Raw genomic sequence first — 22,482 nt, 5'->3', positions numbered from 1 at the left:
AGACTACTGATATCACGAATGGCTTCCATTGTTATTGAACTACTAAAATGACACTATTTCAAACTTAAATGCACATTACCTTTATGCCAGTCTCATTAGGATGCACATATATCAAGAGACTGCTGATGTCAAGACTCAGACTGCAGTTATATCAAGCAACACATGGTCACAGATGGTGCACTCAGATCTCAAGCTTATTTTCAAACATTGACAGATCTCATCTTTAGACTGGTATGGAAATTATATGAGTGTGCAGACCAAAATTATATCTTGTGTTTCTTAAAGCAGTCATTTCTATACAGTTTTGCATTTATGTACAAAGGCAGTTTCAAAATCAAGCTTAAATTCTTGTTTTAGTAAACTACAAAGCATGCTTTAATTCATATGTAATAATGGATTGCATTCACACAGGACTTTTCAAGGATCTCAAAGCTCTTTTCCATGAAGTGGGAGGGTGACTCATCTCAAGCATCAGCAACATCATTAAATGTTCAAACTATTTGTCATAGAACATCAGCCCATTTTAGATCAACATTATATTAACAGATCATACAACAATTTTCTAATTTTGTGACATTTCTTTGAAATATATGCTTCTTACTCTACCTGTTACTAAGGGCAGCACTGAAGGACTATCAGTGTAGTAAATCGCTCTCTGAAAAACTCATTCAGAATGATAAATGGCATTGCATTTATTCACACTACACCAATGAGCTTGGACTCCTGCAGCATCCGCTTGCCCTGAGTAATGGCAGAGCTGGAAGGTATGATGGAGTCAGCATGATTAATGCTTCCTACAGGCTGCGTACTTTGGTTTGACATGGGGGTCTTTAACATGCACCAAATTTCCTTTTTAGGGGACAGTGAGTTCCTCAGTACTCTCTCTGGTTGTGGCAGTTGGGAGTTGGACAAGTTCCCCAGATCCGGAGGCCGGCCACGGGAGTTTATTGGCATTACATTGAACCGTGGCCTGCTCCTCACCTTCAAGAGGTCCACCTGGAAGAAAAGGCCATCTGCCAAACCTGGATCGATGAAGCTCTGAACCAACTCACTGCTTTTCCCAGAGTTCAATGGCTTCTCCTGCCTCTTGCTAGCAGGATAACAAAAACAAATGCAGAAGATGTGCTGACAGCCTACAATGTCTTGGATGTCTTCATCCAACTCATGCTGCTTGTTAAAAACAAACTTTGCTTATTAAGAGAATGCTGTTAATGGCATTGAATCCCTGGTACCCTGTCCATTTAATTGAATTGCATACTCGATGAAAACAAGCTTCTAATATGAAAATGATCAGCTCCGGGAGATAGACTATAGGACCTGCAAAACTTGAACTGACTATTTCTGTTGATAGTGAGTGTCAGGGCTCAGGCAAGGACGCAGTCGCAGACCACAGGTGCATCGGTTTCCGGGCAGATTTAATGATATCGTAAGCAAGATCGTAAACAGTTCATAAGCAGGGTCAAAACCAGAGAGGCAGTCCGAGGGAAAATCCAGGTACAGGTAAACTGGAACAGGCAGGGTCGAACAACGGGCAGACAGAGAAATCGGGCAAACAAGGCAGAGCGGCAGGCAGCAATCAGGTCGAAAAACAGGCAGGTCGAAAATGGGCAAACAGCACACAGACGACAAAATGGCGGGGATGAAACCGTTAGAAATACACTGCTACGAACTAGCAACAGGACAGGGACACGCAGGGAAGACATAGGGCAGGGCTGACAAGGGGATAGGAGGCAGGTGTGCAGGCAGGCAGGTGAAGGGGATGAGAAATCAGACGGATGGAGAACCGGACGGGGAGCAAGGCAGGGCTAGAACACAAGGAAAACAAAAGCACATGGACAGGGAAAAACAAAAACACCACAGCTAGGGGGTGGGAGCACTGACAGTGAGGGTCACACACACAGCAGATCTAGAGAGATTGCAGAGAATTGCATTTTATCATATTTATCACATTTTAACATTTCTTTTTCTTCAAATGTCCTAAATTATCTTTAGCTATAAACAACATCTTATAATGTTTATGTTTATGACAAGAAACAAGGGTGCAAAATGTTTTTGAACTGACTTCTTCTTCTGTTAGTTCACTTCTTGAATAATATGAAGCATGGAATATGAGCGATGTCAAGCTTGTCAAAAGACGGCTGACAGAAGGTGCCACTGAAAGGTACATGGCCAGCACCAAACCCTGCACGCAGAGGGTTACAGACCCTTTGACAGAGGAATTCCAGGAAATGATTTAATGAGAGCACCCAAACAGCTGTTGCTGAGAGATGATGAATCTCTATTACTGCTGTGTGCCTTGAGGCGGACCATCCCCAGTTCTACAGACAAGCAGCCTTGGTGCATGACATTAAACCAGTCATTATTAAAAATACATTAGTTGATAATGATAATCCACGGTGCAGCCAATACTCACCATGCGCCTTCTGGGATGGCTAGTATTAAACTTTAAGGATCATAATTTAAAAAATAAAATAATAGCAGCTGTGATGCCTTTGGAGAGGAAACATCCATGATCCTGTTGTAAATTGAACCTGCCTGGATCCTGGATCTGCTACTGTATAAGGAGGAAGTAACAGTGGAGAAAAGTAATGGCTGTCTGCAGTGATAGGCTGGTGTTGTGCTTGTGCCATTAAAATAGCTTTTTTGTAGGATACACCAAAATACTTTGCATTGTAAGAATGTAGGATCTGGACATCAGCATGCACAAAATGACATTTAACATTCAAATATACTTTCAATATAAGAGGGCTATGCAGAGGGAGTATAATATGTAATCCTAATGTCATGTATAGTATCTGTATAGTATTATACAGTATATGTACAGTAGTAGTACTGTTTTTCATCTCGATATCTATTAACTGTAGCTCTGACTGTGCTGTATGTACGTTATTCTTCTTCCTGTGGAGAAAGAATTTCATGCACCACCGCATATTCACTCTGGATAACAGTGCCTGTCAAAAAAATAATTAAGCAACTACCTAAAACAGAGTCTGTCTTTATTTCACCAAGTAACTACATGGTGACCTGAAGTCAAGGAGGCGTGTGCAGGTGGCACGTCAAGGAGCAGTGCAACCATGAAAGATGCAACTAATGCCAACCTGTCGCTTAATGCGTGCCCCTGTTACTTTGACCTGACGATGGTGGCCGTCATGGTCAGGGCTTGAGAAGGCTCACTGGAGGCAATGTGTCAGGCTTTCACATTAAAGGATATTCTCCTACTCAGAGTGTCTGATGTCTCTTCCTTTCAAGCCTAGCCTTCACTACTCTCTCCGCAATTAGGCCGAGTGCTGTGTACCGGTACAAAACTGTGAACCTTATAAAACATTTACAGTGTAATTTATGTCTGGAGTTAATTGAATTTGCACGTTAATGAAAGTAGTTAATGGTTTTCAAATGTCAACAGTGCTTTTAACAAATGCGTATATCAGCGTGGTAGGTGTTTTATGAAATACCGAATGGCTAATTGCAGTGAGAGGGTTGAAATTTGGAAGAAACATAGTGAAAAACACTATGTTTGAGTCTGAATGGACAGTGGTGCTATGGTAAGGAAAAAATCTTGTAACCCAGAGGCTGCCAGTTCAAGTCACAGATGGGACACTGCTGTTGCTCCCCTGCACAAGGTACTTAACCCAAATTACTTCAGTAAAGATGTATAAATGGATGATAGGTAAGTTGCTCTCGACAGGGGTGTCATTTACTCTCACAGTAGTGGCAAGCTTAAAACACGAAATAAGTGGAATAAAATTCATGGTTATTTGTTTATGTGACCGTCATGGTGCGAGCCGCACATGGAGGCTGCATCGCTCTCGTTGTTTCACCCCACGTAAGTATATATAATCCTTTCTACATATAAGTTATAGTTATAGGCCTAGTGAATGTGAATGGTTAAATAGGAATTGTTCCAATTTCACTGGTAAAAGGAAATGTTTGTTACCTGTGTTGGGTGATGTTGTTGCAGGCGAGTCCAGCGTCAAAAGGAATGCCAGCAGGAAACAAGACAAATTTATTTGGTCCCTCGGGGGAGGGCCGAGCAACCCAACTGTTCTTGGCCACGGGGACCATGGAAGCAGCTACGGCCGAGCTGTGTTCTTTAAAATGTACTCTCTTCTTTTATGAATAGGTTTAGTAGTGACTAATGGGTTCTGCATGTTGATAATATTAGTCAAAGTATATGGCTCATTCCAGGACATGTCATGTGGGTGTTTGTGTTATTTGTTATATTTGGACCCCCCCCCCCCTCCCCTTTGTGTGTTTTACGGTGCTGGACACCTTGATATAGTGTGTGTAATGGAGATCAGTGTTGTTCAGAGTCAGGCATGATGTGTACTGTCCTGGGTTGTGTCCTGCTGATAATGACCTCTGTGCAGTCTGTGCAGTCTTTTTAGAGGCAGGAGCAGATATGGTTAAAAGGGACTTTTTCCCCCTTTTGATTGAGTTCTTTACTGATGATTTCAGGCCTCTATAATAATACTTTTTTGTGGAGGCTCTGATTGGCAAGGACTTTGACTTCTTTTTGTTATCTTTGCTTCTTTTAACTTTTTCTTTTTTGTCATTTTTCATTATTTGGTCCACTTGGGTTGATTTGGGTTTCCAATTTTTGTTATCACTTGCACAAGCTTTAATAAAACCCTGCCGTTTTGTACCCTCACTCTGTCCTTGTTTCTTGTGGCCATGACCACCTTCATTGGGGGACAGTACCGCTCAGGGCGGCTCCGTCACAGTTTAATCAATAGAAAAACAAAACAGCTGTATCTGACATAGCTCTTCTGACTCATCTTGATACAGTCGAAGGAGTGATTATGCAAAAGACAGTGCCATCCAAGCATTGCTGGGGGGATGGAAGTCACCATGAGTGTCTGAGGGAGGGACACAGAGATCACCCATGGCACAGTCCTGCAGACTGTCCAAAGCCAGTTGTTAATGACGCGCCTCTGCCCCACTCTCAGGGACATGAAATAGTATAACAAGAGCCATACAGCTAGCGCGGGTCACTGTGTTGGAGAGCCGCTCTGCCATTTAATGAGCATGTCTGACAAAGGCTATGAGACAAGACATCTCTCATCCCAATCCAGAGTCAGCACAAGCAGATGTTTAGGGAAAGTTACTGGTCCTTTTTGACCAATTGAACTGGGCGTGTTTACAGCGGTCCTGAAATTTTAATGGAGGACCTCAGTGGAATTTTCAATCACTGCTGTATGCCTAGATGTAGGCATTTTGCATTATTAGGAGAAGTTGGCAAACCAGGGCATTTTTATGACATGATTTATGACTTGTACTCTTCCCTCCCTCTTTCTTTCTATTTCGTTCTCTTGCCCTCTCTTATATCCTTCTTCTTGCACTCACATTCGAAGAGCAAAAACTGATATGGCTGCCATTTTCATTAATCACTGTACAGCAGCTTTAGGACTCTGTGGCATAAATGTGTGTGCTGTTTTAAGTCTGTCTGTCTCCTATTGATGCACAGTAATAGGACAGTCTTTAGCGATGTAATTATAAATCTACTTTCTTAAATAATGAAATGACACTCCACCCCCCACCATGACTGGTATGTATACTACATGACTTAAATCCATTGTATATGTTCAGGAAGACATCAAATCTGTTGAGAAAGGGAAGGCAGCTGGTTCAGTTCCAAGGATGGGCACTGCTGTTGCGCCTTTCATCAATATACCCATTTCATAGCTGTAATATAATAATCACCTGTACCAATGGATAGCATGCAAAAAAGTAAGCTATGCATGTTGTTCTGGATAGGCTGATAATGTCAGATAGGAGAAAAATGAACTATTGTGCAATGATCCACAAAGTGCCTGTATGGTGACAAAGTGGTAACAAGGGTGACTGTCAAGAGACAAAAACACATTTTGACAAAGTGTGTTTATGTTCCTAATGGATTTACGAACATGTCTTCCATTATGATTCAGTTTCAATATATTTTGTTTTGGCCATGTTCCTTTACACAATTGTTAAAAATAGTCTTTTATTCAGCTTCAAGTTTGTGTTCCCATTTGCCTCCAGCCAGATTTGCTGGACACAGCTACTGAACATAACCTCTCTCCCACTGCCCAGGCACACCATGGAAATAGACTGGCATTTCTTTTCAGGGCTGCAGGGCATTTGCTTTTCGAAGGTGCCATCAATGTGGGATGCAAAATGAATCAATCAAATAAACAAACAACAAATATACACTTTCATGGTACATTAAGTTCATTTGCACTCTGAGAATGATATGAGATTTGAAATATGGAAAAATCATAAAAGTAGAATTTTTATTCTTTTTTATGTTAGATCAGGAGAGACCCAGAACCTTTAGGCTCCTGGGAAGGCAGTGACAGTGTATTGATGGAGTATATTTAAAAAGGGAATAAGAAAAGCCATCAAAAATATGTAGATATATAGTGCCCTCCAAAAGGATGTTAACAGTTAACTATCAAGACGAGGAGGTGGAACTGGCTTCCTTATTTCCAAAAAATGGAAACTCTCTCAGCTGTTGCCTCCTCATAAATACACCTCCTTCGAATACCATGCAGTAAGGGTGACTGCTCCGGTAAAAGTCTCTGTGGTTGTCATTTACCGTCCGCCAGGACATCTGGGTGACTTTGTGGATGAGCTAGACACATTACTGTCTTCCATTCCTGAGCATGACTGCCCTCTGCTCGTCCTTGGTGACATGAACATCCACTTAGACAATCCTAACTCAGCAGACTTCATGTCTCTGATAAACTCATTTGAGTTACACAGGGTCTCCTCCCCTCTGACTCACAAAGCTGGCAAACAACTGCACCTCATACTCACACGAAACTGTACTGCTGACTGTCTCACAGTCACGCTGCTGCACCTCTCTGACCATTACTTCATTTGCTTCACTGTCTGCCTCCCGGAACTGCCCTCTGTTCCACCACCCTTGGTCTCTTTGCAACCTCCGAAATCTGTCTCCACTTTTCCTCAGCGGTTACCTCCACTCTACCTCCGCGTAGTACTTTCTCCTCATTAGAGGTCAATGATGCTACAGAGACTCTCTGCTCCACTTTGAGCTCATGTCTGAATAGCTTGTGTCCACTATCCACCAAACATGCCCGGTCTAACCAGCCCCGCCCATGGCTGTCAGATACCATCCGAAAGCTGCGCACCAAGGTAAGGGCTGCTGAGAGAAAATGGCGGAAAACCTCCGACACTGCTGATCTACAGGGTTATCAGCTACTCTTGGCCTCTTTCTCATCCAGTATTACCGATGCTAAAACCATTTTCTACAACAACAAAATCAGCAGCACTACCTACACTCAGAAGCTGTTCTCCACCTTCAACTCGATTCTCAACCCTCCTCCTCCTCCACCAGCCACAAACCTTTCTGCCAATATGTTTGCCTCATTCTTTACAGATTGCGGCAGGTTGCGGCACTCAGTTGCCAGTTATCTGAGCCACCTGCAGCAGGTTGCAACCATACCACCTGCCCCCCGCAGTCTCCCTCGGGCAAGTACGCTTCACTCTCCTCTTTTACTCCTCTCAATGAGAATGAGGTATCAGAGCTCCTGACTTGTAGCCGTCCTACTACATGTCCACTGGATCATATTCCTACTAACCTTCTCCAAGCCATTGCTCCTACCAATCACAAATGTGATTAATGGCTCACTGGCCTCAGGAACATTTCCTGAGGCTTCAAACAGGCCCAGGTTAGGCCTCTGCTCAGGAAACCCTCTCTCAACCCTGCTCAAGTTGAGAATTATCGGCCGGTCTCGCTGCTTCCATTCCTCTCTAAGGTTATCGAAAGGGTGATTTTCAAACGAGTTCCTCTCTCAGAACAATGTCCTTGATCCCAATCAGTCTGGTTTCAAAAGTGGCCACTCCACTGAAACTGCTTTGTTGTCTGTGACAGAGGCTCTAAGAACAGCTAGAGACATGGGTCAGTCCTCGGTTCTCATCTTGCTTGACTTTGACATGGTAAACCACTGTATCTTGTTATCCGTGCTCGCAGACATGGGCATCTCGGGAAAAGCACTCTCCTGGTTTGAATCCTACCTCACTGGCCATTCATTCAGTGTGTCTTGGCAAGGGCAAACATCCTCACCCCATCGCCTCTCCACAGGGGTACCCCAGGGCTCGGTGCTGGGACCCCTTCTCTTTTCAATATACACCACCACTCTGGGCTCCACATGGTTTCTCATACCATTGCTATGCTGACGATCCCCAACTATACTTATCGTTCCCGCCAGATGACTCCACGGTCTTGACTCGGATCACTGCTTGCCTTGCTGATATCTCCTCTTGGATGAAGGAACGCCAGCTAAAGCTCTCTAAGACTGAACTCTTAGTCATCCCAGCCAACCAGTCTGTCCATCATAATCTTAAAATCAATATTGACGCTTCATCTCTCACCCCAACTAGGGTGGTGAGGAACTTGGGTGTCATGATTGATGACCAGCTATCCTTCAGCAACTATATTGCTGCAATCTCTCGCTCATGCCGCTTTGCGCTCTACAACATACGAAAAATCAGGCCTTACCTAACTCAGTATGCCACACAACTCTTGGTGCAGGCCATGGTTATTTCTCGCCTTGACTACTGCAACACTCTCCTCGCTGGCCTACCAGCATGTGTTGTGAAACCCTTACAGATGATCCAGAACGCAGCGGCATCTAGTTTTTAACGAACCCAAAAAGGCTCATGTCACACCACTACTCATCGAGCTCCATTGGCTACCAGTAGCCACCCGTATAAAGTTCAAGTCACTAATGCTCTCTTATAGAGTGTTTGCCGGCTCCGCTCGCATCTACTTGAACTCCATCTTAATGGTTTATACTCCCAATCGATCACTGCGTTCCTCGCATGAACATTGCCTGGCATTGCCTTCTCTATGCACAAGGCAAGCCCAGTCCAGTCGCAGGCAGTTCCCCATTGGTGGAACGAGCTACCAAAGGCTATAAGAGCAGGGGCGTCCCTCTCTATCTTCAAGAATCTGTTGAAGACTCACCTCTTCCGAACTCAACTTCTCGCCTAACATACTAACATTTCTAACCCTCACCTTATTCTGTTGCACTTTATCTTATAACACTTATCGGTTCACCTTTCTGTCTGCACTGTCTTGCTTTATCCCTTACAGCTCCCTTAGCACTTCGTGCCTACTACAAGGCCTCCTTTCATACTGTAGCTTGAATGTATTCCTCGTATTGTAAGTCGCTTTGGATAAAAGCGTCTGCTAAATGACTAAATGTAAATGTAAATGTAAATGTAAATGTAAACTGGAATAAATTAAAAAGGTTTATTAAGCAGTTACATTAAAACAAAGACAAAATTCAGAGTCTGGGCTACAGACCTGGTCCACTACCTTAACAGACATTAAATTACATAATTACTTGTACATAAAACAAGAACATGGATGGATCACAGAATGGATAAATGAATGCATGAAGAGAAAATTACCCAAGCCAATTGTTTATCTCTCCCAAGGAAGAACACAGGAACCACTGACAATGGCAGCAAAACTCCAAAAGGAAAAATCTGAAGGTTGCAGGAGAAACTGAGCCACGGACTGGATGACTGAGCGTCTATCTGAGCTGGCTGAACATCAAGGCTGAGCGTAGGCAAAAACTGAGCCTGAGCAAAACTGAGCATAGAGGCCTGTTCTAGGCCTGATTTAAGAAGAAGCTCTCTCCACCTCCCTGACCTACGCATAATTAATTTTATGGTGGGGGAGCACCTGGAAGTTTCTTCAGGACTTAATCTTGTGCCGTAGGTCCAAACATCTGGAAATACCAAATATATTTTTGAGATTATCATTTTTGCATTGATCTCTTCATGAGCATCGCAATGGCACCAAACATTAATAGGCATGGGTTGAGAGGAGAGAGTTGGCTCAGAGGAACTGGTAAAATGGTGGTTTTGCTGTTATATTGAGAAATACATGTTATCACACGACATTGGGTTTTCCAACATTTTACCCATGACAAGAGGGTACAATTAACTGTGGGGTATAAAAGGGTAAGTGATCCAAACATCCGAACATGATCACAAACAAACACACACACACGCTGATTGTGCTCAGGAAGGGGAGGGGGGGGGGGGAACCCTCTGCTTTTGTGGTCCATCTGGATGTTACTGTTTTCAAGAAGTAGGTATGTGACCTGAGGTCACTGATTTAGGGGTATTTATGGTGGTAGGCCATTCGCCCGCTTGCATGCTATGTGTGTGTATTTGCTGACTTATGTTATCTGCCCTTGGTCTGGTCCTGAGTGGGAAAAGGAATCAAAACCCAGACCAGACAAAGAACCATAAAATGCATGGTACTCTCCCGACACATATTAGCTAATACATACATTCACGTGCATGCTGCATCGCAACAGGATTTACAGCACAGGAATTCTCAAAGCCAACAGCCCAATAACTAGAAATAAATTCACCTGGATCTCAACAACACAGGATTTACAGTGCAGGTACACTCAATTAAAGCCAACGGAACATTAACAAAATACACTGCTCTCAACCACAAGTAAGAGATAAGTTTAAGCCACCTCTAATATTAACAAAAACCCCTAAAAAACTATTGACAGCAAGCTGTGGTGTCACATATAGCAAACACAGGAAGACTTTATAAGCCTAAATTAAAACTGCATTGTCTTATTATGCACTTTGGACATGGAATAATCTACAGAAAGGTTTAAAATTAGATACATTTATATCCATTGATAAATTTAAGGGCATTATAAAGAATGTGGTGAATGAGACATGTGGTTGTTTTTCTTGAGAGGCCACTGAGTTTAAATAGCTGTTTTTTTGTTGTGGATTTTTGTATATTATGTTGTATATGTCGTATTTTATGTTGTATATGTTGCATTTTTAATATGTTGTGAGTTTGTCCGGCTATCTTGGCCAGGTCTCTCTTGTAAGAGATTTTTGATCTCAGTGGGACTTCCTGGTAAAATAAAGGTAAAACAAAATAAAAAAAATAAATAAATAAAAGTGATACACCACAAAAAATAAATAATAATAATAAAAAATCAATTAATGTAGGTTATCTGGCATGCATAATATTTCAAAGAGCATTCTTCACCAGGCAGCACCTCAAATTTCCTGCTCTGCCCTGTAAAAAATCAACTGTTGTGTGGCCATGCAGTTGCAGATTGGTCTGCAGGCCCATGTTATATGATTGAGACAGACAGATCAGGGGTGGATAACAACATAAGGGGGTCTTCATGAACCATGACATTACAGAAGTGCCACCTTGTCCTTGTCTATGACCACCTCTGAAAGGTCCCTTAGCCAGAAGCCAGAGCTTCTAATGCTGTTGTTTTGCATGGAGTACTCAGCTCCTCTAAAGTCCTATAGATAAACTGAAGGGATAAACACTCACTTAAAAGGTATCATGATGTTTTTCTTCTTGTGACATCTTCAAAGTGAATGTTTAGGACTTTTGGGGCTCTGTTATTGACATGAATGATTAAGCCCTCTGACTATGCAACAAGAAATGCAAAGTTACACAGCGACTCCACGCAAAGGCTCTGGTTTCGGGGCCCCCTGAGCCCTTGGGCCCCTGTGCCTGGGCCCGGTAGACCCGTTAGGTAATCCACCCCTGAACACACTTCCCGTGAGTTCATTTCAACGACAAAAAGTGGAAAGTTTTAGACTGGCCAAGTCAGTCACCAGATCTAAATCCAATTGAGCATGCATTTTACTTGCTGAAGAGGAGATGGAAGACAGAGAGTCCCTGTAACAAACATGAACTGAAAGCAGCTGCCTGGAAAAGCCTTTCCAGAGAAGATATTACACATTTAGTAATGTTAATGGGTTATAGACTTGATGCAGTCATTACATCAAAGTGCTATGCAACCAAATATTAGACCTTATCACTTTGAAATTCATTTGTTAACTCACTTTTGCACATCTGAAAAAAGGGGATTCAACATTAAAATGGATCTTTCTATAAAATGATAAAAACATATGTGCATGTAAATAGCATGAAATGAAAGCTAAAAGCCAGTCTCTACTTTGGTCTCATTGTCATTTTTTGATCAAAAAATACAAATGACTAAAATAGCAAAAATATCAAATTCCAGTCTACCGTTAATATAGATTTGGAGGGCACTGTAGTGTTTATAAGAGCATACATATTACATAATGGAGTGTTTGACTGTAAAACACATTTTGATATCAAATTAGCATATGAGTACAAACTCCTCACTGCATCAGTGCACTTATTCTCCCAGAAGCAGCTCATGAAAAAAAAAAATTAAAATGTGCATTTTTGTACACATCAGTTATGACTTTATTAGCATATATATGCATGCATGTGCTGTTCTCCCCTTCATGAGGTTTACTGTGTGGAATGCACAAAAGCATCTGACTTGCTTTAGGTTCTGTCCATATTTTTTGCCAATTTATTTACACGTAGGTGCGCTGATGCACATTTCACCATGTCCAACAATCGGGAGTTTAAAAATTACTGTAAAGATGCTCTATGGCGTGGGCTTAGTGAGTATAAATGAATGGCAAAATTTTTACAGATTTTGTAAAAACTGGGTCATTGTAAAATGAGGATTGCCTGTGGCTGTATGGTGTACAATCCCATTGGACAGACAGCGTTGGCTCTGCATCAAGTAGGTGCGGGGTGTGAACCTCTAGGATTCGTTTTGAGACTGATGTGAAGTATGCCAGTGTTGCATGTCTGTTCTGACGACACCTGTGCCTACGCCATCACCAGCCTTCCCATCATAGCCTTTGCTCCACTGGCCTAGTCACACTGATTTGCAAAACACAAAATTTTGTGTATCTGGTGCACACATGGAGTATCAATTAAGGATTCACCTGGTCCATTGTCCTTCTACACTTTTCATCAAATATCGCTTCCTCTCCAGTTTAGTGCATTGGGTCTTTACAATTTACACTTCTTTAAACTGGTGACTTGTCGTCACACTCTTTCGACCCCCTCGCCCACATGCTTGTCCACCCCAGTGGTGTCTCCCCCCACTCTTTCGCTGCTTCCCAATCACATGTCTCATGAAACCAGAGCATCAGAGATTTCCAAACCTGACCACCTCTTTCAGCTTACTCTCACATCCTTGCCATCTTTACTCCCTCAGGCAAAGCTGGTACTTCAGACTGTCCATCCTGTTCATTTCACCCTGTTTGCCACTGTCTGATCCTGTAGGCCTACAAAAAGCAAGTGGACCCCCCATCCCAGTCGGGGAAACCCCAGTCCACAAAAACAGACAGAGAGACATGCATCCCACCTCCAATTACATGTTTGAGCATTTGCACTCCAGTCATTCCACAAAACTGAAGTTCATAAAGATGTGCAATCAGATCAATCAAATGGCTACTGCTGGCATGGGCCTGTGAAATCCTTTGTGCTTTATTGTCTTTTCATGGACAGGGCTGCAGGAAGTATGAGTCCCATCATAACTTTCGCTGGCCATGTGACAGGTCACCTTGTCCCCATATATCTCAACAGCTCTTTGATATGCAAGCATCAGCATGTATCAGGACACTACTGCAAAAATTATTATTATCATTATTATTATGTGTAAAATATAATGAAATATGAAATAAGCAATACCCATTGGAATGCCCTGCACTTCTAGATAACGTCACGTTCCTGCAAAATTTAAGTCCTTCTTAAGACTAATCTGCAAGCTGCGATATCTACCAAGGATCTGTGCAGGGTATTTATAATCAAGTCTTCTGAGCAAGGAAGCACTGAAAGGACTTCAAGACCATCTGTGTTAGGGAAGCTGGCAGAAAGGATTTCTACACAACCATGACCAGCTGCATCTTCGATTGCAGTGAATTTACTTTAAATAATCACTCGCTGAAAGTACGAATATCTCATGTATAGGAGGGCAGTTTGCCCCAATGGATATCAGATGTAATGCAAGAAAGCAAAGTTTGAAACGTCCCAATAACTGCTTGCACCGGATGACCACTATGTTTTGTTGTATTCATGAGGTTTATGTATTTTATATAAAATACCCCTTAGAAGGAAAACTGTTTAATTTCTAAAGTTTATGTAGGATCCTGAAGCTGCCCTTTAATATGCTGTTGGTCCTCCGTGTGCCGCCAAAACAGCGCCAACCCACCGAAGCATGGACTCTACAAGACCCCTGAAGGTGTCCTGTGGTATCTGGCACCAAAACATTAGCAGCAGATCCTTCAAGTCCTGTAAGTTGCGAGGTGGAGCCACCGTATATCGGACTTGTTGGTCCGGCACATCCCACAGATGCTCAATCGGATTGAGATCTGGAGAATTTGGAGGCCAGAGCAACACTGTGAACACTTCATCATGTTCCTCAAACCATTCCCACACAATGTGTGCAGTGTGGCAGGGCGCATTATCCTGCTGAAAGAGGCCACTGCCATCAGGGAATACCATTGCCATGAAGGGGTGTACCTGGTCTTCAGCGATGTTTAGGTAGGTGGCACGTGTCAAATTGACGTCCACATGAATGGCCGGACCCAGGGTTTCCCAGCAGAATATTACCCAGAGCATCACACTCCCTCCACCGGCTTGTCGTCTTCCCACAGTGCATCCTGGTGCCATCAGTTCCTCAGGTAAATGGCGCACACGTACACAGCCATCCACGTGATCTAAAAGAAAACGGGACTCATCGGACCAGGCGACCTTCTTCCACTGCTCCAAGGTCCAGTTCTGTGCTTGCGTCATCATGGGCACTCTGAGCGGTCTGCAGCTACGCAGCCCCAGGGTGCGATGCACTGTGTGTTATGACACATTCCTCCCATAACCATTATTAAAATTTTCTGTGACTTGTGCCACAGTACACCTTCTGTTGGTTCGGACCAGACGGGATAGCCTTCGTTGCCCTCGCGCATGATGAGCCTTGGGCGCCCAACACCCTGTCGCCAGTTTGTCCCTCCTCAGACCACTGTCTGTAGGTACTCACCACTGCTGACCAGGAGCACCCCACAAGCCTTGCTGTTTCAGAGATGCTCTGACCCAGTTGTCTGGCTATAACAATTTGGCCCTTGTCAAAGTCACTCAGGTCTTTACTCTTGCCCATTTCTCCTACATCCAACACAATGACTGCGAGAACTGATTGTTTGCTTACCATCTAATCTACTGTGGTGGAAAATTTTTGATAAAGTGTATACCCCATATGTAAATTATGAGTATTGCCACTTTCACCCCCCCCAGAGAAAAGCGGAGCTTGACGTGGTTCGATTAAGCTTGTTACATGGTGGAAATAAGTTATTGCCAGCAAACATCATAAGCATTGCCAACAGATGTTAGCTTTTGATTTTAACCACAGTTATTGACATATTAACTGAAGTTATTGATATATTACATTAGCTATTTATTTTATCTTTACTGTACATGTGGAGGTCTGGAAGTGTATAAGGAAACCAGACAATCTGTTAGCCTTAAATAATATGTATTCTATTATACTTTGTATAGTGGAAAATATTGTTTGCATTAAACACTACTACTGAAAAGTAATATGTGATTCTATGCCTAAATAATGCTGGGGGTTACCCTAGGTCATAAACATTGCATGTAGGCCATTGTAAGACACCGCTAGGGGGGTAATCTTGGGGGCTATTACAGGACAGTGGGTGACCTTGGAGAAGGAACACTGCCTTCAGCATTGGCCCTCCCTGGAAGTCACCCCAGAACCTTCGTGCACTATGTTGCTGTTCTATAGTCATGCCAACTTCTCCTATTGGTTCATGGTCTACGCTTATTGTATCTTTTATGCCTTCACTTCTCCTATTGGTTCATAATCTACGCTTATTGTATCTTCTCTCCCTTCACTTCTCCTATTGGTTTACGGTCTACGCTTATTGTATCCTTTTTCTCTGACTCATAGTCATGCCACTTTTGCTTATTGTATCTTCTCCCCCTGACATGCCCCTACAGCGTGTCAGCATTTTTTGCCTCCTTTTAACATATGCATCCCATTTTAGTTTTTTATATTCTTTTAGGAGTCATACAGCTAGAAAATAAGAGCTGATTGCCTGCTTTGGCCTAGCTGACATCTACTGGCATATGCTTGCGAACTGCATGTGGATTTACTGCAGTTTGTCATAGTTGCCCATCATCGTAGTGCTGAGCCAACGCCCCCCCTTTGCGGGGTTTAATTCTTATTTGTCTTGTTCCTGTGGCCCATCTTCTGGGCCGTGTCCAGACGGGGCCTAGTTCTTACATTAACCCTTTGCTTTAAGGCCTAACCTTGTAGCTTATGGCACATAGATATCTGTGTGCCTTCTTACAGTCTGCAGCAACGCGGTCTGGCTAACTGAGTTACTTAACCTTTTTTATTATTTAAATGTGGGCCTGGAAATAATGGTAATATTCCAGGCATATATGCTGTGTATTATTTAATTATGTTTAAAAATCATATAGGTGTGGAGTGGAAATAATGGGAAATTTCAGAAGTGTTATGTTTAAAAATAATATACAATTAATGACTATGGAGTTTATGGGACTTTCCAGGCGGGGTAAATGTAACAGCTTAAAAATTAAATAATGGTGTATTAAAATGGAAAATGGGATGATCTTGAAGGAGGAGCCTGGGAGGAGTTGGAAGTTGTGGTCTGGGATAGGAGGAGTGAGAAAAGGCATAAAGGATGGATGTAGGCTGAGGGGAAGGCAGAGTGATTGGGGAGTGTTTGTGAATGTAAATACACCGCATATACACCTGTTGCTCTGCGGACCAACCCGGTTTACTGTATGTGATTGATCACCATATGCAATAAACCAAACAACCATGATTACATCAGACTCTGTGAGGACTTATTATTTTCCGGAAGGCATCAAAATGTGGAGGAAGACCCTCGGTCCATTTGGCCCAGACCAGGGGGATATCCACCACATATGACAAATTGCAGTAAATCCACATACAGTTTGCAAGCATTTGTCAGTAGATGTCAGCTAGGCCAATGCAGGCAATCAGCTCTTATTTTCTAGCTGCATAACTCATAAAAGAAAATATAAAACTAAAATGGGATGCATATGTTAAAAGGGGCAAAAACAGGCTGACATGCTGTAGGGGCATGTCAAGGGGAGGAGATACAATAAGCGAAGGTGGCATGACTATGAGTCAGAGGAAAAAGATACAATAAGCGTAGACCGTAAACCAATAGGAGAAGAGAAGGGAGAGAAGATACAATAAGCGTAGACTATGAACCAATAGAGGTGAAGGGAGAGAAGATACAATAAGCGTAGACCATGAACCAATAGGAGAAGAGAAGGGAGAGAAGATACAATAAGCGTAGACCATGAACCAATAGGAGAAGAGAAGGGAGAGAAGATACAATAAGCGTAGACTATGGACCAATTGACGTGAAGGGAGAGAAGATACAATAAGTGTAGACCATGAACCAATAGGAGAAGAGAAGGGAGAGAAGATACAATAAGCGTAGACCATGAACCAATAGGAGAAGAGAAGGGAGAGAAGATACAATAACCGTAGACTAGGAACCAATAGAAGTGAAGGGAGAGAAGATACAATAAGCGTAGACTATGAACCAATAGGAGAGGATGGCATGACTATGAAACAACAACATAGCGCACAAAGGTTCTGGGGTGACGTCCAAGGAGGGGCAATGCTGAAGGCAGTGTTCCTTCTTCAAGGTTGCATATCCTGACATCAGCTATCCTGCAATAGCTTTCAAATACTTATAACCTAGAATAACCCCTGGCCTTGCCCAAACCCATAATCATACAGAATCACAGCATAGTAATAACAGTACTTAATGCTTTTCCAATAGCGGCACTTTAATCAATACTTTAATCAATTTACATTTATTCACTTTGCAGACGCTTTTATCCAAAGCGACTTACATAGGTTACTGTTCTTTACAATGTTATCCATTTATACAGCTGGATATTTACTAAGGCAATTGTGGGTTAAGTACCTTGCCCAAGGGTACAGCAGCAGTGTCCCAGTGGGGATTGAACCGGCAACCTTGCGGTTACAAGTCCTGCTCCTTAACCACTATGCTACACTGCCACCCCGTAATTGGAGTGCTTATGTAGTAAATCAACAATATCATGTAATGCTTATTATTGTAGTACTTAATATAATGCCTTTCATTAATAATAGTGCTTTAGTGCATACTAAACTTTAGGCCTCACATTCTCCACCACATAACGCTCTCCTATTTACTCCTCTTAATTGATATTTCTTATGGAGGACAAAAAATGACATAAGCATGCATAAATAAATCAATAAATAAATGCAGAAATAAATAAATGAAAAATAAATATTTTGGGAATGAAAAAGGCTATTTCTTTATTTTTACATTTATTTATTTATGTATTTCTACATTTATTTATTTATTTCTTCCTGTATTTATGCATCTCTAAATTTATTTATTTATTTCTACATTTATTCATTTATGCATTTCTACATTTATTTCTGTATTTCTACATTACGGAAGTGCATTGCATTCACAAAAGAAAAAAAATTAGACACCTTATCTCGTAATTATGAGAAAAGTTAAGGTAGTGTAGTTATCAATCGTCGCTAACCTAGGCTACAGGATAAGACAGTGGGCAATGATGGTGCTATCGCATTTAATCTGCTTTTATTTCCTCCCCGGTACGAGACACTGGGAAATATTAATGTTACTTAATGTGGATGGCATTAATATTAGAATGTCAACATTGCGCAGGCATCTCAAGTCCAGACATTTTAAAACGCTTAACGTGGGTTATGTTCCAAAACTGCGATCAGTGCTCACCAAATTTCTCTCGGACATCTCTCGTCATAAACACTTCCACCTGTCAAAAAAATCGAAAAAGTTATCCAAACATTTTAGATACTCCAAAGTGTTTGCCTGTAACATGCAAATGAGTTTGACAGCAAAGACACCAAACAGGAAGTGAGGTCATATCTTGGCAATGCTTTTGTCTTCACACCAAACTTGGTATATGGACTTCCTACACAGTCCTGAGAGTGTCCAAGAAGATTTGTGTCATTTCACCCCTAGGTGGCGCTATAACTAAAACAACTGAATTTCTGTCTTTAGTTTAGAATTATGATTCTTTTTTCTTTTGATTCCTTGGGTCATGTCAAGTTGAACAGATGTAAAATTTTCATTTCAACCGTATTTGCTTGTCTGCCATTTTGAATTTTAATGAAAACAGTCTTTTTGCTAATCCTCCCACAAATTTTCTCCAATCGTCACGAAAATTGAGTCAAAGCATATTGAGAGCATGCCACAGAAGTTATCCATGATTTTTTTGTTTATGGAAAGCATTTGCTGGTAATGCGCTAACAAAGTCAACAGCAAAGACGCCAAACAGGTAGAGAGGCCATATCTACGCAATGCTTTTGTGTACTGACACCAAATTTGGTGCCTGTGTTTGCAACTATGCCCTGAGGGTGCCAAAGCGTTTTCGTGTCATGTGACCACTAGGTGGCGCTATAACACATATTGCATATAATTTATATTATTCTTATATTTTAAAATATCTTTTGAATTGCATGGTCTAAAATCATAATTTTTTCTTCTTCTAATTCCTTCAGTCATGCCAAATTATGCACACATAATGGTTTCAATGTCTGCCATATTGGATTGTCTATGAAATTTTAATGAAAACAATCTTTCTGCTACTCCTCCCACAAATGTTCCCCAATCTTCACCAAAATTGAGTCAGAGCATAGTGATACTATGCCTCACAACAGTTATCCATAGATTTGTGATTACTGAAAGTAGAATTGTAGCAAAACAGGCCCTCATTGTGCTTGGCCCCTGTATCGCTGCTTGCAGCTATATTTAGGGGCCAAGCACAGAAGATGTCTTATTACAGACTACCGAAAGCTAAAGAAAAGAGAAGCAAATGGATCGCTGCAATTCGCAGAACTGGAATTCAGGCACCGAAACGTGTAGCTTACAGTTTTCCAAATAAAAGTTGTAATCAAAAATATTTGTACAAACTGCATACAACCAGAATATCCATTGGTGTTCTCACTTTAATTTCGCCAACAAATCCCGCTTTGAATTAGGCTAGCCTACAACCAAGCGTCAAGGCTTTTGCAGACATTCTAAAATGCTTAGGCCTACATGAAACCACTTAACGTGGCTTAATGTTCCAAAACATGTTCTGATTTTTCTCGGACATCTCTTGTCATAGGCTTAAAAACTTCCACCTGTCAAAAAAATCAAACCGAAATCCTATGAGTATGGACGTTATCTTACATTACAAGTGTGGCACTAGGGAGAGCTTGAAGTACACAAAATCAACTAAAGAATATTTTAAATCGTACCCAACTATGCCACCTTGGGAATTTCACCCAGAGAATTAACCTAGTACTTGCACACGGGACACAGGAACCGTTGATACCAGGAAGCAAGAGACGCGATTTCAGGTATAACATGGAATTTTACTGACTGCAGAGGTAGTGGAATTCCAACGCTAAAAGCGTACAAAATACTCCAGCAACAGAATCCAAATTTGTTAGCAGAAGAATATTTAGTATAGACAAAAATCAATCTGGAGTATTACAAAGTCAGCAATAGTTAAAATTCATTAATACATTTTTAAACAAATTATTTTTGTATCTGTACAACAGTTAAAATATTTCCACTATCACACAGACAAACAATTGCCCACCATAGTAACACAGGAAAAAATGGGTTCAGCAGCAGAACTAAGGCTTGCCTTAGGGAGGCAGACTACTTGTAAAGTGTGCCCAGGTTACGTTGGCAGCAGCTGCAAAATCAATCTTTCCAACAATGGAGGAGCAGGTAGCAAAATGAGCAAATATCCCGGAAGCAGACATTCAGGTAGGGCTTACCTGGGTCTGGGAGCTTGTTAGATTGCTAATTGATCACCGGGAAACTAAACAAAAACAAGTGCGAAAAGGGAGGATGACGCTATCCGGCTACATAAGGAAAAGGCTTAATGTACCAAAATAGAGTCCAATGATCACCAAATTTGTCTGACATCTCACATGTCATAAATACCATCTCCTGTCAAAAAAGCAAAATTCAGCTATGAAGCGTTTTCCTTATAATGGGCGTCAATGGAGAGTTTTGCTTTTTTGATAGGAGATAGTGTTTATGACATGTGAGATGTCAGACAAATTTGGTGATCATTGATCACTGTTTTGAGACATTAAGCCACGTTAAGCTTTTTCCTTATAATGGGCGTCAATGGAGAGGAAAACGCTTAATGTGACATAACTCCTAGGATTTCGGTTTTATTTTTTAAATTTTTTATTTTTGACAGGAGAAAATATTTCTGACAGTATTCCTGAAATTTGGTGATCATTGATCGCAGTTTTGGAACATTAAGCCACATTAAGCATTTTAGAATGTCCCGGCTTTTGTATGCCTTCAGACTTTGCTATGTCTATTTCCCTGGCGTAGAAATCAGGTACATATAAATGTTATTTGGTAAGTCGTAAAGATCACTGTCAAGTCCAACTGCCTTTAATTTAGCCACATAATCGTTTGTTTTACTCCCTGCTTCACAACTTCCCCTACTACAGGCAGCCATGTTCCAGCATGTCTTGCCACTGAGTCCGACTGAGGGGGTGTATTCCGGTGAGAAAGTGACGTGAGTGCACACCCTCTATACGGGAGGTTTGCCTTTAGCTCGCTCCTAGCCGTTTAGCTAAACCGAGTTGTCGACAGTTAGTTTTAATGTAGCCCTGTGTTGATTGATGGAACGTTTTGTACGAGCCATTGCATGGAGTTAGTACCAAGGTTAGCTAACCAGCTTGTGTATATTATAGGAATCGTTTGCTTCTGTCTGGCTCGCCCAGCTGACCAATCCGGCTTTAGACTGAGGTATAGGACCACCCACTCAATTAACATACGGACATGGAAATACAGAAATAAATAAATGTAGAAATGTAGAAAAAAAATGTAGAAATGCATAAATAAATAAATTAATAAATGTAGAAATGCACAAATAAATAAATAAATGTAAAAATAGAGAAATAGCCTTTTTCATTCCCAAAATGTATTTATTTTTCATTTTTTTTATTTATTTATGCTTATGTCATTTTTTTGTCCTCCATAATTTGTTTTATTCTAATTGAACTAATTATTTACCAGGTTTGTTCACAACACCATGTGATGTAAAACCTTTTTTTCTGTTTAACAACGTAATATAGGGTTACAAGAAATGTTATTGCAGTTACATAACAAATGTTGTATATTTTGAACTTTTTTTGTACATGTATAGGCTTACCGCCAACTTCAAAGGCAATATGGTGTTTCGCCATGTAGTGGCGCTTGATTAACTACAGCCCTCTGAAGCGCGTATCTGAAAAGTGCGTAAGTCAAGGGCAGAATACGCGTAAATGGTGTTTGGCTACATAAGAAAGCCCAGATTTTGGGATTGCTCCACCCAAAGTGCGTAACTGCCTTCATGGCGCGCAAATCATAGATTTAAGTCATGGGGAGAATACGCATAGGCTGAAAAGTGCGTAGTGGCACGCTTTTTTGACTTATGTGCATGGGAGAATACCGCCCTCCCCCCCCCCCCAAGCGTATAGCCACGTGTTTCTCAACCGGTGT

Source organism: Megalops cyprinoides, chromosome 20 (genome assembly GCF_013368585.1).
Source record: "Megalops cyprinoides isolate fMegCyp1 chromosome 20, fMegCyp1.pri, whole genome shotgun sequence".
In the NCBI taxonomy this organism is placed as follows: Eukaryota; Metazoa; Chordata; class Actinopteri; order Elopiformes; family Megalopidae; genus Megalops; species Megalops cyprinoides.
The sequence above is the reverse complement of the archived record's forward strand: the minus strand, read 5'-3'. Positions refer to the sequence as shown.